At 33.5% G+C, this 15,292-nt stretch overlaps 1 protein-coding gene across 1 annotated transcript in view; it reads right to left on the bottom strand.

Moving 5' to 3' along the window:
• nAChRalpha4 (nicotinic Acetylcholine Receptor alpha4) overlaps nucleotides 1-15,292 on the bottom strand; it is a 464,411-nt gene that overhangs the window by 150,185 nt on the left and 298,934 nt on the right. The window lies entirely within an intron of this gene.

Raw genomic sequence — 15,292 nt, 5'->3', positions numbered from 1 at the left:
TGGGTGCACCCACATGTTGACCAATACTGAGCTCGGACGTAAATTCAAGCGAATAAAACTGCCTGATCTTGTGTAGTGAAGTGTACTAAATGATATTCACGCTAAACGTACTACTACCATTTATTTTATATTACTTTAAATTAAATAAGGATCAACGAGTCTTCCTACATAAGATATCCAGTTTTATGTCACTGTACAGACAAATTATAAGTTAGTCGACAACGGTTAGTAATAATATATTAATAAACTTCAAAAATACCCATCAAATTTATACTACTTTTGCGAGAATTTTTTTGAAAATTAAATTGTATTCGAAATAAGCTGCTTCGTTTTTCATTCGCTGAAAACCGCTCGAATTTCGAATCGGTAAACACCTCTTGAATTTAAACGGACCGTCGTAATTTTTCCGGGTTTTCAGGAATTATGAATGTTGCATCGGGACGTGCACCATGCACGAACACCAGAATAGGACCCGTTGACATAACGGTCGTTCCCCGAAGGTTTTGTATATCTAACTTGCGTCAGTCTATTTAGCTAGATAGAGTTCGTTGTAGATGGCGGCCATTGCCGTAATGGGCTCTATAAATGTAACTTTCGCCAAAACGGGTCTAAACCACTGTCGAGCATTTGAAAATGGTTTGTTATTTGTCGGAGAAAATGGGTGAAACGAGAAAACTCGCATGAATATGCATGAGCGATGCAGGATAGAATTACTTTAATGAGTCTACATTCGTTGCGGAAATTAATGCTTTTCGCTGCTTCTTTTTGTTGTTGTTGTTGTTGTTGTTGGTTTAGGAAATAAAGACATACTTACACGACATACTCCACTGTTTTTAATAGGCTTAGATATTTTAAATTATGCATATAATATAAATTGGCTTTGAAATAAAAGAAAAATTAATAAAACAATAAAACAACTTTGTGTTTGCAGCTATGGATTACTTACTAATTCGTTTCATGCCATAGTGCAGCTCCAGATTTGCATCCCATAAGTACAAGTAGGATTTATAACTGACTGAATTTAAACTACCATCAAGATGGAAGCTTGTTATTCGATTATTATTGTCTTTTTCTTTAGTCTTAATTTTGATGCTTGTGCCTGTTCTCACTCTTGATATTTGACTGTTATGACTTATTCTGTAAATCAGTTCTGACTGTTCTTTGCTAATTCTTTAGTTATGATTCTTATTCTCGATGTCATCATAAGGGGTCTTCTACTTAGGTCTAGCTTCTTATACGCTTTGTCTAGGCGCGGTACCTCTCCATAGTACTCCATTGTCTGGGACTCTCAATATTCGACGACTTTTCTCATATCACAAATATTACAAAAAAAAACATCTAAATTGTCTAATAAATTAAATTCCTGAACTATACAAAATAACAAACCTTGCAATTTTCCTAAATATAAAATTAAACAATTTTGTTAAATATAAATAAATATAATTGCGCCGCAACCTAGTGAGTAATTTCTGAGTAATTTTTGTTTGTATCCGGGCTTAATTCATTAACATATTTTTCAATAAAATTCTCTCTTGCATCTTTTATCTTATAATTATTCATATTACAGTTTCTAGTAAACATTCTTTTGTCTGCAATATTTCTGGTTGTTTGCTCTACTTTTCTAGATTTTCATCGTTTTTTTTTGCTGTTTACCTACCTTCGAAGTGGTAATTTACTTTTTATGTAGCTTGTATTGCAACAGACATAATTTGTTCTATCAGATTTTGAGTTTGTTAGCCAAGATCAGTTATAGTTTTGAGTCTTACGTTTAAACTGAATTCATCATTGATTCTTTTTTAAGGATAGCCGCGTTTAATGTTAACATTACTGAAGTGTGTTCAGATGTGATCTCAGCATTAAATAAATTGTCCCCAAGTCTTCTTGCTGTACCGAAACAAGATGAACTATAAGACGATGACATGGATTATGCAGTTTTTAAGTTAAGTCTTTCTTTTACTTAGTCAATTATATTCCAATTTGTTCCCTATAAGTCTGTATAGATTATATTTATTGAACGATAAATCAATCTCATTGATCTTAGGTCAATTTAGGTGTATATTCTATGCCATCAGTACATTTTTTGTCTAACATGATATTTACAATATAATCGCTGATTCTGTTTGAGAAATTAAGCATCCATCCAAATGACATCATTACGGTTCAGTCTTTTCACTGCAATGTAAAATTATCATAGGTAGATTTCGAGGTATTAATCTGTACTTTCCAGTCTTCAGTCCATTTGTGATAATATATATATATATATATATATATATATATATATATATATATATATATATATATATATATATATATATTTATTGCTATAATGAGTATGTTGCCCACAAATATTCCAAGTACTCTTTCTGTTCTTTTTGAGATATTGACGGCGTAGAGCAAATATAGCAGAAGAAACACGACTGTCATGTTGCGATATCTGGCATCATCATATGTTTCTTCGTGCATTTGTTTTTCTTCAATTATGTGTTTTTTCAATGAAATATTATCTTTGTACATCGTCATTGAAATTTTTATATCTTATATCTATCCGGGTGAATTCAAGTAATATGCCAACTAGATTTTGTACGAAACGGTATCTTGCAAACTTCATTTGTTTTAACATATTGTTAGGCAATGAAAACGAGCCTTTCTCAATATTTGTATATAAGTATGATTAGATGATATATTTCTATATATATATATATATATATAATAAGTGTAGTATGCACATAAAAATATATTGCACCGAATCCACGTATTTTTAATGGGTTCGGTTCGAAGAATATGAGCGAATAAATAAAATTCTTCGAAATCGATATAAACCAATTTCGGTTCGGTATATCAGCGATAGGAAATTGCTTCAAACCACACATACAGAATCTATAACAAATCCAAACCACATAATATTCGCGGAATGCTAGGAAATTAATATCTATACCTCCGGATTAATATCGCAGTGCCCTTCAGATGCCCCGACCGATATCCCGGCCAATTACATGGAATTCCCATTAACCGATGCTAGAGAGACATCGAATTATAAACTTACGGCCTGGCTGGGAACGTGCTATCTCGTTGACGAACAGAAACAACCCTCTGCTCTCGACCTTTGGAGGCGATCGTTTTAACACCAGTACACACTAAAAATATCTAGGGTTCATTGTATTTTTAAATAGCGTAGTGTAGGTTATTATGATATTATCTAAATACCATTTCAACTTTCATTTAAAAAATGTTCAAAAGTCCCTTAAAATATTATTTTCATATAAACTTTTAAACCCACTTGATTGGCGCAGTCGTCAAGGCGACAAGATGGTCCTCCTATCGTATGGAGATACCTTATGTTTGTAATTGAAATTGTAAAATGTTTAATAGACAATAGTAGAAAATATAGCAAGGTATAATCATCCCAATCACGCCAATAATTGGCGGACCTGATATTTTCTGTGATGGTCTCTATGTTAATCACTGGCCAGTTGGTAGGCTTAATGCCGAGGATCGTGGTTTGGAGCCTCAAGTAATACTCAAATTAGTTCGACGACCAAGTAAATGGGTCTATTTTATTAGATGTATTATTTTTCCTTTTATTTCTTTCATTAAAAAGCTATTTACCGAGAAAAATTGTTATAACATATATGAATCAAATTTTCTTTCTTCTCTAGCTAAGTGTTTCCCATCAAAAAGTTTTAGCAGTTGAAAATAAGCTACAACTTGCTTATTCCACCATATGCACAGAAAAGTTTTACAATCATGCATATTGCGCTTCGATGTCAATATGTTAAAAAAGTTCACACATCACATCACTATTCATCAAATATTAACCTCTCTGAAATTGGTTCAAATTTGCGCTAGGTGTCTGCCAAATAGATTTTGCATAACGTATTATTTGTATGTAAAAATTAGAGTAAACATGTATATAATAAATAAGGGGCTTGGCTTGAGTATGTTATAATTGGGTTCCCTACGAACAGTGTGGCATAGTTTTCGTCAGGAGCGTATGTTTCACGCACGTACTACGACCATGATTGAACGTCAAATGCCGACCGCCGTAGCGCAACATATCATCCACGAATACCTTCAAGATCGCAAGATAACGACGCGATGGTTTCCTAAACTGTTGAACTTCGAGCAAATATTTACGCAGTCGAAATTTTGTCGCCGCTTGCTGACGCTCCTTGCACTAGAGACGAGCTATGAGTACACTATTGTATTTCCGAAAGTAAGATGTCTAAAGTGTGGAGGAAGACGGAGTAAGGGGCGCAAGTTAAAGCGAAGACAACCAGGCCGGCGGGTAAGGTTCTATGTACGGTGTTCTGGGGCGTGCTCTGTGTCGATTTGCTGCGCACCCAACGTACTATGCTGAATACTACTCTTACTTTCTGCAGACACACGTGAAACCCGCTTATCGCTCGAAACGGAGAAGTATTCTAGCACGAAGTCCGATTCTTCTCCAGGATAAGGCGCGCCCCCATACTAGGATGGGAGGTACTGGAAGACCCCTACTACAGTCCGAATTTATCACCCTGCAACTACCACATGTTTGGACCACTGAAAGAAGAAAGAAGACCCTCGGAGGTCAAACATTCAACACCGGCGACGAGGTACGGGAGTTCGTGCGCACATGTCTGTTCGAGTTGCCCAAGGAATTCTTCGATACCGGCATCAAAAACTTCCGGACAAAGACGGACAAAATGCGTAACTAGTGAGGAAAGATATCTAGAAAAACTGTAAATTTTTGAAAATGTTTTCAATAAGCGTGTCAGAGTATTTGTCTCCATCATATTTGAACCACCCGCGTGTATAGAGAGCTTGTTATTGTTGACCTCCTGAGCCCAATGACGCCGTATCTTGTTCTTGGCGTAATTGATAGGGAGATGAGAGGTGATTCGTTTCCAGTGAGTTGAAATATTCAGCGATTGACAGTTTTCGTTTCAGTGAGTCGGTGACTAGAGGATGTTTGAATATCTGTCCCAGGAAACACTCGAAGGAATTTCGAGAATCGGTACGGATTCTACGGAGCAATTCTTTAGAATATTCTGAGATATTGTAATATATATGTATTATGTCGAATAAAATATTGAATAGAATTAACTACAATTTCATAAATTCTTGAAATTAAGAAATTTCATTAAACTAACTGACACACATATTCCGGACTCAACGATCAGATTTCCGGGCATAGTTTTCGAAATGATATCTTATTAAACGTAGAATTTCACGATGAGAACGAGACGGAAATAAAAAGAGCCGCTCGCGGAATAAAACTAGAAATTAAACGCCTCTGCCGTTTGACCGGGGACAAAATGATATTCATGATTTCTCCAGATAATAACCGACGTTCCGCACTCGAGCCGCCTCTCAGAAAACTAGTCAGCTCCAGCGGATATTGCATTCTGTGACGCAATTAGAGGCGTTAGTTTTTTTCTTCCGGTTCGCTTTTCCATTTCGGAAGAGATTATAAGGAAATTCGACTTTATCAGTGGAATTACCGTGGCGGGGGCGATTTATTATTCAGGATTGCGTCGATGGAGTTTTATTATATTTTACGTTTCTATTCTTATTTGGTTTTTGTAGGTTTGTAAATATTAAAAATGTTTCATTGTAAATATTGATTTGCTCTCTGTTATTATTTCCTCTTCTATAGGTATATAAAACTTATTTCATAATATAGGACTTGTTTTTAAGATATAGCGTCTTTATTTGAGTTAAATTGCTTTCTTTTGACTGATTTTTGGTCATAGAAACAGAGAATAATATTAACTGCTTAAATGCATTTTAACCAGCGCTTTCTGTTAAACAACCAATATTATTGTAAAATGGTTTCTTCATCAGATTCTTTCGCGAATTTCAACATCTGGCTCCTAAATGTTACAATAATAATTTTTCTTTCTTCCCCAATGATAGAGTTGGAGGCCCGATTATTCATAGCAATATAAAATTAAAGAGCCGAGTACCGCAAATTTTTGTAATACTTGGCTGTTATACCCACTTCAGTTATTAGAGGTTTAGTGGGTTTAAAAATTTCAAACAAGTCTTTTTTTCCATCTATATTAAATAGTACAATATGCCCAGTAAGGGAAAGTTCAGCTCATCAGGTAAAGCCAAATTGGTGCGTCGAATGTATATTTTAAAGCAGCTGCTTAGCCATTGTCCATCGTCATCGTCTGTCACTTTCTAAGGGAAATTATGTTTTAATATCAGGATCAATCATATATCAGGTTATCAGGTTGATTGTTGTTTTTCGAAATGCGAGGTTTCTTTGAAGTTATGAGTGTTTTTACCAAGATTTTTATTAATTTATTTGCAAAATGAGTAAAGTTACTAGATCTGATCAAGCAGCGGCTAATCAGAGAAGAAATAGATCAAGAGAAGGAACACTCATAAAATTCGAAAATTACAGAGATAAATGATACATGCTTCATCAATATGGATGCGTGCTTTAGTTATGAAGATTCATTCATCTCAAATTCGTTTACCATCCATTACCAAGAGCTTTTTAAGCGGTGTGTTACGCAGAGTAATAACGTTGGTTTGGACGAATTAATTTGGAAAATTACTCAAAAAAGACTTCCTTAATTCAAAAATAACCGAGCTTGCCGTTCAGTCTGTCGCTGTCGCTAATTTCAATATGCTTTCCTTCATTCAAATACGAGCTTTATCCATCTACTAGGAGATGGTGTTTAATGGCGATGAAGCCCCAATTGCTGAAAACTCACATTTTACCAAGTATTTGTTGTATATGTATCGTTGATTTCCAAAATTGTTTGAAATAAATATGACATTTTATATATTAAAGATAATTTGCAGAACTAAGTAAAAATATGTTTACTTTTGGAAAATTGTTAATGTTGTTAAAAAGTTATCGATATATTTGCTATATATTTTTGTAAACATATATATTTTTCAATTACATCAAATGTAATAAATCATGAAAATGTGACATGAATTATAAAAGAGTAATTTAAGGTTTAATTATGATATTCTTATCATTTCATATTTTATGGGCTGTCTAAAATTTATAGATATAGAGATAATTATGAAACGGCTAATAGTTTGACAAAGAGAAACACATTATAAACATAAAAATAATAACGTTAAGATATTAAAACGAAAACAACTCGATTTCTCATTCCATTTATGGGTCACCATAATAAATAAGATATTTTCTATTTGATATAATATTTTTATTATTTTGTTATTACAGCTACCCAAATATAATATAGATTTTCTTTTAGTTCATCATGTTTTTTTGCATAACGAGAAAATGGCGACGTTTTTATGCTTTAATTGGATTATTAATCTTGTTCTCCAGACGAAATCTGAAATGTGGATTATACGACGTCATATTTTTAATGGAGGAAAACACGAAATTGCTAGATTCAGCTGAATAACACCCGAGCGGTAATTCGTTATTTGACACAAACGCATAACGACATAATTCAATTTCAAATTTAAATGATCACTTCATCGTTTATAATCCATCTAGATTTCTTTTAATTTTGGTGCGATGCTCTCCTTTTTCCCTCGCTGTAATTTATGGAGAAATTATTCCCTTATACCATCAGTTGGAAGGGGAAATTTCGTTCGATTAAAATGTTTTCAAATTTGACCCCGGAAGAAGGTTTACGGTAGTGTTAAACGGTGCTTTAAAATATTGTTGAGTAGTGGGATTTCAATGAAAGCAAATAAAGTCATTAATATATAAGTTCAATTTTTGTACATATAGGGATGCCAATCCATACGAGGTTCACCAAGGTATAATGCAACAATACAAAATTACCAACTGATGTTGATTTTGGGCCACATTTTGGTATGTGTATGCGCGCATTATCATTTTGGAATATGTTAGTTCTTGACAACAATATGCTCAATATACTAGTCATGGTAAAAACATCACTGGGGATGTTAGGATATTCATTCGCAAGAAAGTCTGCTTACTGTGCAAATGAGAGCATCAACTGAATATCACAACATTGCTGCATAAATCAGAATGTAACCTGAAGAACCAGGTAGATTGTATGCTATTTTGGGGTTCTCCAAACGTAAATTTGATGGTTTGAGGAAACAATGTAAACTATCATTCATCGGACCAATCCACAGGTTTTATGATCGTTGTACAGCTTTTTTCGCAGCCTAGCATTGGCTTCTGTTCTATAAGGTTTTTTCCGTTGTAGGAAAACTCGTGTACATATCCTACAAGATTTGATATGTACTCGTCGCGTTATATAGATGGAAGCAGTGTTCCCAACATTGCATGGTGTTCATTTTATTTCTCACCGCCTTCTAAATGGATGTGGTTGTTTTCATAGAGAGTGGATGAAGCTCGCATATCTTTAGTAGCACTTATTCATTGAATATTGTGACATACTTAGATGGTAACAGTCCTCTAAAGGCCCGTAACAGGCACCGGACAGCCGACGGGAACTACCAGTTAAGAAACGAAGACGGGCTAGTCCGTGAGAAAACTGTTGCAAACATCAAATTTTGGGCCGAAACGGAGATCGAATTTGAAAAGAGGGAAACTCAGAACAGCAGCCAAGAGGAGACACATGCAGGCGCGCGAGAGCGGTGAAGCTAGATATCAGGGCTTGAAGATGAGAGGAAACCAAAGGAATAAAAAATGCAGTAACGGCGCAACGGTACCTAACAGGCGCTCGTAGACTCATTCGTGAACTGTTACGGACATTTTATGTAGGGATGACTAGCTCAAAGCTTTAACAAGCACCAGAGCCAATGACAATTGGTCTACAATTCAAGTCCTCTAAATATTATATATGTAAAGATAGCGTCACTTCATTTATTTACTATATCAAAAATAGAGATTCCTGAACTTCCAATGTTGAAGGTCCGAATGCTTGTTATATTTTGATTTTAATACGCAAATGCCAGGATCATAACTGATTTGCTCACAATCCTTCTGGAATTTTTTTGCTAATGATGAACATTAAAAATATTGAGATATGCCGACATATTTCATATCACGACCTTACCGGTGCACAATTTACGTAAAACTGGCTATTAAAAGTATCTTGTTTCTAAGGTTCTTCATAAATAATTGGTGAGAATATAATGAACCATTTGTGAATCTCTAGTAAACCAAAATCAAATGGAGCCATTTATAAAATAAATATATCAAGATCGAATTACGGAAGACATCTATAAATAGTCGTGAAGCTCATACTCATGCCAAGCAATGTGATAGCGAGTGTTTGTTGCCATTGTATAATAATTGTTTATAATTAGTTGCTCTAACTTTAGCAAACCATTGATTCGATTCTTTCCTATAAATAACTAATGAATTTGTAGCCGTCAGTAAAAAAATTATACCGGAATTGATAAAAAATATATCGTTAATATAATGTTGGGCTGGAAGAACATTTCAGATAAGCAGACTCGCATTTGTGTTTCATCCATAAGTCCAAATTGAACGATATTAACTAGGACGGCATTTGGTTTGAGCAGTATGGCGCTAGAGCTGCACGGTACACGGCGGTGTGTCATACACCACACGTCACATTATATATTTTACATAAACGCAAGTAATATGTGCATGTAATTCTTACAATGCTGACGTATTTGAGTTACCAATATCGTAAAATTTGGTTCTACTAGGGTTCTGCGTTGGAAGTTATAGGTCTATTTCAACAAGCCGCAATTGAAAGAGGCTCTTAATGCCAACATAAACTTTGGACTTCTCGAATCTATATTGATCAGTAGGCCGTTTAAATAATTTTCTATCGGATATACAATGGCATACAAGAGAAATTTGAATAAAGACGAAAAATACACATGGTCTGTTTCATTTTATTTCAACATTAACCAGCCCTTATTGAAAAATTCCGTATATATTTACATAAATATTTACAATAAATATAAAAATAGGTTATACACAAAATATTAATAAAAGACCGATTTTTTCTATTATCTTCATTTAAATATATGCATTTCAAACAAGTCTTTGACATTACTCCACCTTTTCACAAAACTAAAAAACCATCCAGATTCGCAATTGTTCGGACTCTAGGAAATGTACGTTTAGTATTTCAAATTCGACGTTAAGTTTTGGTGTAAAATCTAACTAAAATATGTAAGCATCCTAGTCCGTAGTTTTGTTTTAACATAATCTGGCAGTGTTTCGTATCTAATTTGCAAGTAAAGTTATCAAGAATCATAAATATTAACGTCGCTGTGAGATCAAAAGGTCTACTTCAATAAGAACATGGAAAATTATGTTAAGTTAACGGTTAAGAATATGAAAATGTCGAGTTTCTAAGTTAATAACATAAAAGTTTCGTTTTATAAGTATTTAAATAGTATCTTGTTGTTACTATTATAGATTTATATTCAAATTTAAGTTTCCTTTATTAACTTTTTTAATATCTGACTGACTGCCCTGACTCTCTGGGCATCTGTTGATGATAAATCTTCTTTTCATAAAATAAAACATATTTTAAGTAAAATACATCAATTTTCACAAAATATAGCTTAAATATATTGGTATGTATTTTTCAAATATCAATATAATAATGATACAGAGCTTTAAAATAATCGAAATGTTTCAGATAGCATCGGATAAGTGAGTCATTTTGAATAACAAGTGCATTTAATTTATAATTTCAATGAAAAGTTTATTATTTCGTATACCTTATAATGATTTTATTAAAATTTATTTAATGAAAAGAGAAGTAGTCAGTAACAATCTTATCAATCCTATTGCTATCTGTTTCGAATGTTTACGCAACAACTTCGCGAACAAGAAGAAAAAGACGAAAATCCGCTTCCTAAGCTGGTTTTTCCATCGGCTAAACTTTCAGTCCTCCAAAATATACCATTTTTTCGTAATCGGCTTCCAAAACAATTTAAATGATTTGGCCTTAGCGGAGGGTAACAAAAATAAATTCCAGAGAGTTTATTTCGAGGTGAAAAGAACGAACCTCGCGCTAAATTAAAGAAATTCTAGACGGGATAATGAAAGTGTTAAATAAAAGCGGCAAGCGCCGCCAAATTTATCTATAAAATTATTTAATAGTTCTTTTAGAGTTCTTTAATATTTACAATATTATTAATAACTGTTGATCATTTAGAAATTATTTAGTAACAGTTTAATAAACACATATCAATATCAGGAATCAACTAGTGACTTAACATTTTAGAAATTCGAACTAATTAATTAGCATACTCTTTTTAGATGCCATATTTTTCTAGTGAAGTTAATTTTCTACAATTTTTGTAAAAAAAAAATTTGCTTATCCTGGTGCAGAGAATGAGCAAAATACGTGAGAGTTTGTTTGGTTTAAAAAATACAATGTCATATGAAGAAAATGGTTAAATAGTACTCTAAACAGTTCTTGTCCATTTTCTAAAGACTACTAAATATTGAAACAAAATAATCTTTTGTAAATTAATAGTTGGGATGATGTCCAGTATCTTTTTCTCATTTTTTGGTCCTTATTGCTTTCATTCAGAATGGGTTCTTTCTCGTTCATCTGACCAATTGGTTACAGGTTTCCTGGGTTTCTTTGTCTGGTTCACCTCCCAATCGTAAAAACCTTTCTGTCTTATATAATTTGTTGTCTTATATTGGCTCCTAGCAGATCCTTCTTAACTGCAGCGATTCATTTTACAGTATCAACCGTGGTCCTACTGCGAGCTTTATAGAATTCCATCACCTATCTAATCAATCTGCTTGGTTTAATCCTTTTAATATTAAAAATTTTCCACTTCTTTATTTACCCTTAGCCTGTGTTCCTTCTTGAGTGTGTTTTGGTTCTGAAATTTTTTTAGTTATTTTTCTTTCTTTCTTTAGGATTTCTGCAATGTCCCACTTTCTGCTCAAAATGAGAGCTTCACCACCGTAAAAACACTCCTGCTTGATCAAAATGTTATTGATGTCTTTTGTAAGTCTAAAAGCTGTATGGATTTATTGATAAAAATATTGAGCCTAATTATTTGAAGCGAGATTCTCGATAGCAAGCTTAGAACAATCTGTATTTTACTTATTTAGTTTTTAAAAAATTTTGTGTTATTTTGTTATTTGTTGTCAGCCACAAACACTATTTTTTTAAATGAAAGTCAAAAACCTGATTTTTCTGCTGTTTCTTTTGGAAACCCTATTTCTTTTTGAGCTGTTTAAGTGTCATGTATTCGCCAAGTCATCTACAAGTTTCAAACAATCTACCGTAATATTAGTTCTTCCTAATTTGATTGATTGGTCACACTCCGACTCTTTCCGACGAAGATCCGACTTTATTTATCGTCACTCTTGGATTACTTTTCAAAGACGCAATTGAAAAGAGTATATATAAGCACAAAATATTCTTTCTATGGATGAGGGCAATTTAAAAGTCAGTAAGTTTTTGAGTTTCGCTCTCAATAACTTTAAATGAATTGCTGCTGCCCTTTATTGGCCATTTCTAAATAAATTACTGTACGCCATATTGTTTGTTGATGTAATTTATTACAATTTCAAATATATCAGTTGTTATTGTTACTGGTTCTTAGTATTTTTCCCAATTTATCGCCTACAGGTTAAAATTTGTTATACGAACTAATGACAGGTGCGCACAGACAAGAAACTTAATATTTTACTGATTGGAGAGATGGGATCTCTGTGTCAGGCTGAGAAATTTTCTTTTCATCTTTTTTTTCTAGCCTAAAATTAGGCGGTGGAATGCATGAGGCATTCCTTGTCGCGGAGACTTGCCCTGGAGTGACAAGATGGATCAGGTTATGTGGGATTGCCTCTAGGCTTACCAATACACTAGACCGAAACCGCCTCAAAGTTGACCCCTGTGGGTCGCTACTGCTACTGCATTAAATTTGGGGATATGACACCCGCTGATCGGGCAGCCGTTATTGGACACGAGGACCCGGCGATTCTATTGATTCGCGACCTTGAGTTAACACACGACTGGATACTGTCGTATAGGGGAAAAAGTTATGACTGTAGCGACGGAGGAGAACGTTTCAGCTTGAAAAAGGAGGAGGTTATCGGTGATAAGCTCCCAGCATGTCAACCAGCTCGCGAACAAGCACGTTTTCAGAAGAACTTGAGCTGAGTTGTTGTTTGTGAAATGATTGAGATATGAAGTGCTTCATTTCAGACGTGCCATGGAGCGTTTAAGATTCTCTTGAGGAGCTTATTTTTTCAAAGCAAATTTCAAGCCGTTTCACCTGGTTGGATGTAATAATCTTTAAGTAAATATTAGTATTATATCCGTAGAGAAGTACAGCCCGAATTAACATCTTGCAAAATAAGCTTTTGTTGAAGATGGGATGTCTACTAGAAGGGAAGATCGGAGAAAATATCACGTATATCCCCGAAACTTTCTGGATTGCTTTCTAGATTTGGGAATGCCAACCGAACCGTCGGTCGAAGTGGAGACCTAGACACGTGATGTTATCCAGCCATGGAATTGTTGCGGTATCGATCTTAAGTTACAAGACGCGCAGTGCGTAAAGCTTCTCATGGAAAGTTATAGTCTGGGTGTCCAGGGGGTAGATTTACAACCTCCAGAATTTGAACCACTTGACCACATGATAGAGCTGCTTCTGTAAACGTTCACGAATTGTAAGATAACTTTTTCCGCTACCCTCGTATAACAATAAATAATGTGTTCGAAACTGATTACCTAATTATACAACTTTGTTAAAGTCGTGGACTTAATATCTTAAGTGAATGGTTATTAATATTTATACCTTTGACTCAAACGACTTGCAAATTAGGAGGAAAACTTTAAACCGGCTTTATTTAAACTACAAAGAAGGTGCCTTGCGATTCTGGTTAAACCTTTTTCTAGAATTTTACATCCAGTTTAGAATATTAAATAGATTCTCGTACTTCCAACAGTTTTACGTTGTCTTTTCTCAGTTATAACAATATGGAATATATTATTGTATTACTTATGCGGGAAGTTTTGTAAAATAGATTTTAATTTCAAGGTTATATTTGTTATAGGTTTTAGTGATTATATTTAATGAATATTAGGCTCTTATTTCTAATGAATAGTCTAATGAATAAGTTCGTTTTAATAACATCATTTGCAAACAGCTTTTCTGCAAGAAAAATTGCCACAGAAAAGTTTTATTCTCCTCCAGAAATGTATGGCAAGCACCATGTTACATAGTGCGCATTTATATAAGACTTATATATTAAATTGTACTTGGGTATTTATACAATTCCTTATTTAAACTTACCCGAGTTGATCAATGGCTCAACATAAGCATGATTTTGTGATTAAACCTATGAAACCAAATAAGGAAAAAAACAATTAACTGAAATGCGACTTTGGACACATTACTGAAAGAAAATTTATACTAAATGCAAATAGAATTGCCTGTTGGAATTGAATCTCATTCAACAGTGCGCTAACCAGACATGAATGAATGAAATACAATACTGGACATAACATTTATCGAATGAAAGAACCCTAGGTTCTTAAAAAATGAATTGAATTTTTCGTATCCTTTTAATAATACTCATACGAGAGAACTAGCATTTTTAGCATGATTGCAGTGCAATATTGCTAGTTAGGCAAAACACGATAAAGAAAATATAAAGGCGATAACGAAAAGTGCGACCTATATATTTTATGTTGATGATTATGAGTTGTTAAACCTCTTAAATCAAATTTGACAACTATCGACTGGAAACGACTATGGGCTCTTCAGTAATTAACTACTTTTTACCATCAACTGTTTCATTTGACTACTTTTGGTCGACTAGTGTTAGTCGCTACTAATTTATATAGTTTTATGGTTTTATATTAACTACTTTTTAATGAAATTGAGGTCCCGATTTAATTTATTAATAATTTATGCTTATATGAAAATATATGTTTTTTGTTTTGTTATATGATTGCAAAAAGCACTGTGTTTTAATATAGGAACCCCAAGTTTTAACATCATTTAGTAATGTAAAATAATAAAAACATTCATTGCTAAATTTGATGAGTTGTTCAATTTTCTCTCAAGACTTTTGAATGTTAAAAATTCTTTTATTGACGTTAGAACGAATAATAATTTAAAAATATTGCTGATTAACGGTAACAAAATGACTATTTTCTTTAGGAAGGTGCAATAGCTAAATGGTTAATAAATAATGAATGAGAAAATACGATAAATATATTTGGGGGTCATTATTCCATCCCTCTTTACAACTAAATCAAATATATAAAATAAACATAATTATACATCACTCAAAACGAAACTTATTTTTTAAACATAATATAATCCACCAATTATATCTTATTATTTATTTCCCAAAATACGAGAATAGGAATAGGTACATCTCCTTTAT

Source organism: Rhynchophorus ferrugineus, unplaced genomic scaffold, assembly GCF_030347505.1.
Source record: "Rhynchophorus ferrugineus isolate W39M unplaced genomic scaffold, kcgeb_rfMv2 rfM4, whole genome shotgun sequence".
Lineage (NCBI taxonomy): Eukaryota > Metazoa > Arthropoda > Insecta > Coleoptera > Curculionidae > Rhynchophorus > Rhynchophorus ferrugineus.
This window is presented reverse-complemented; position numbering and strand designations above follow the sequence as displayed.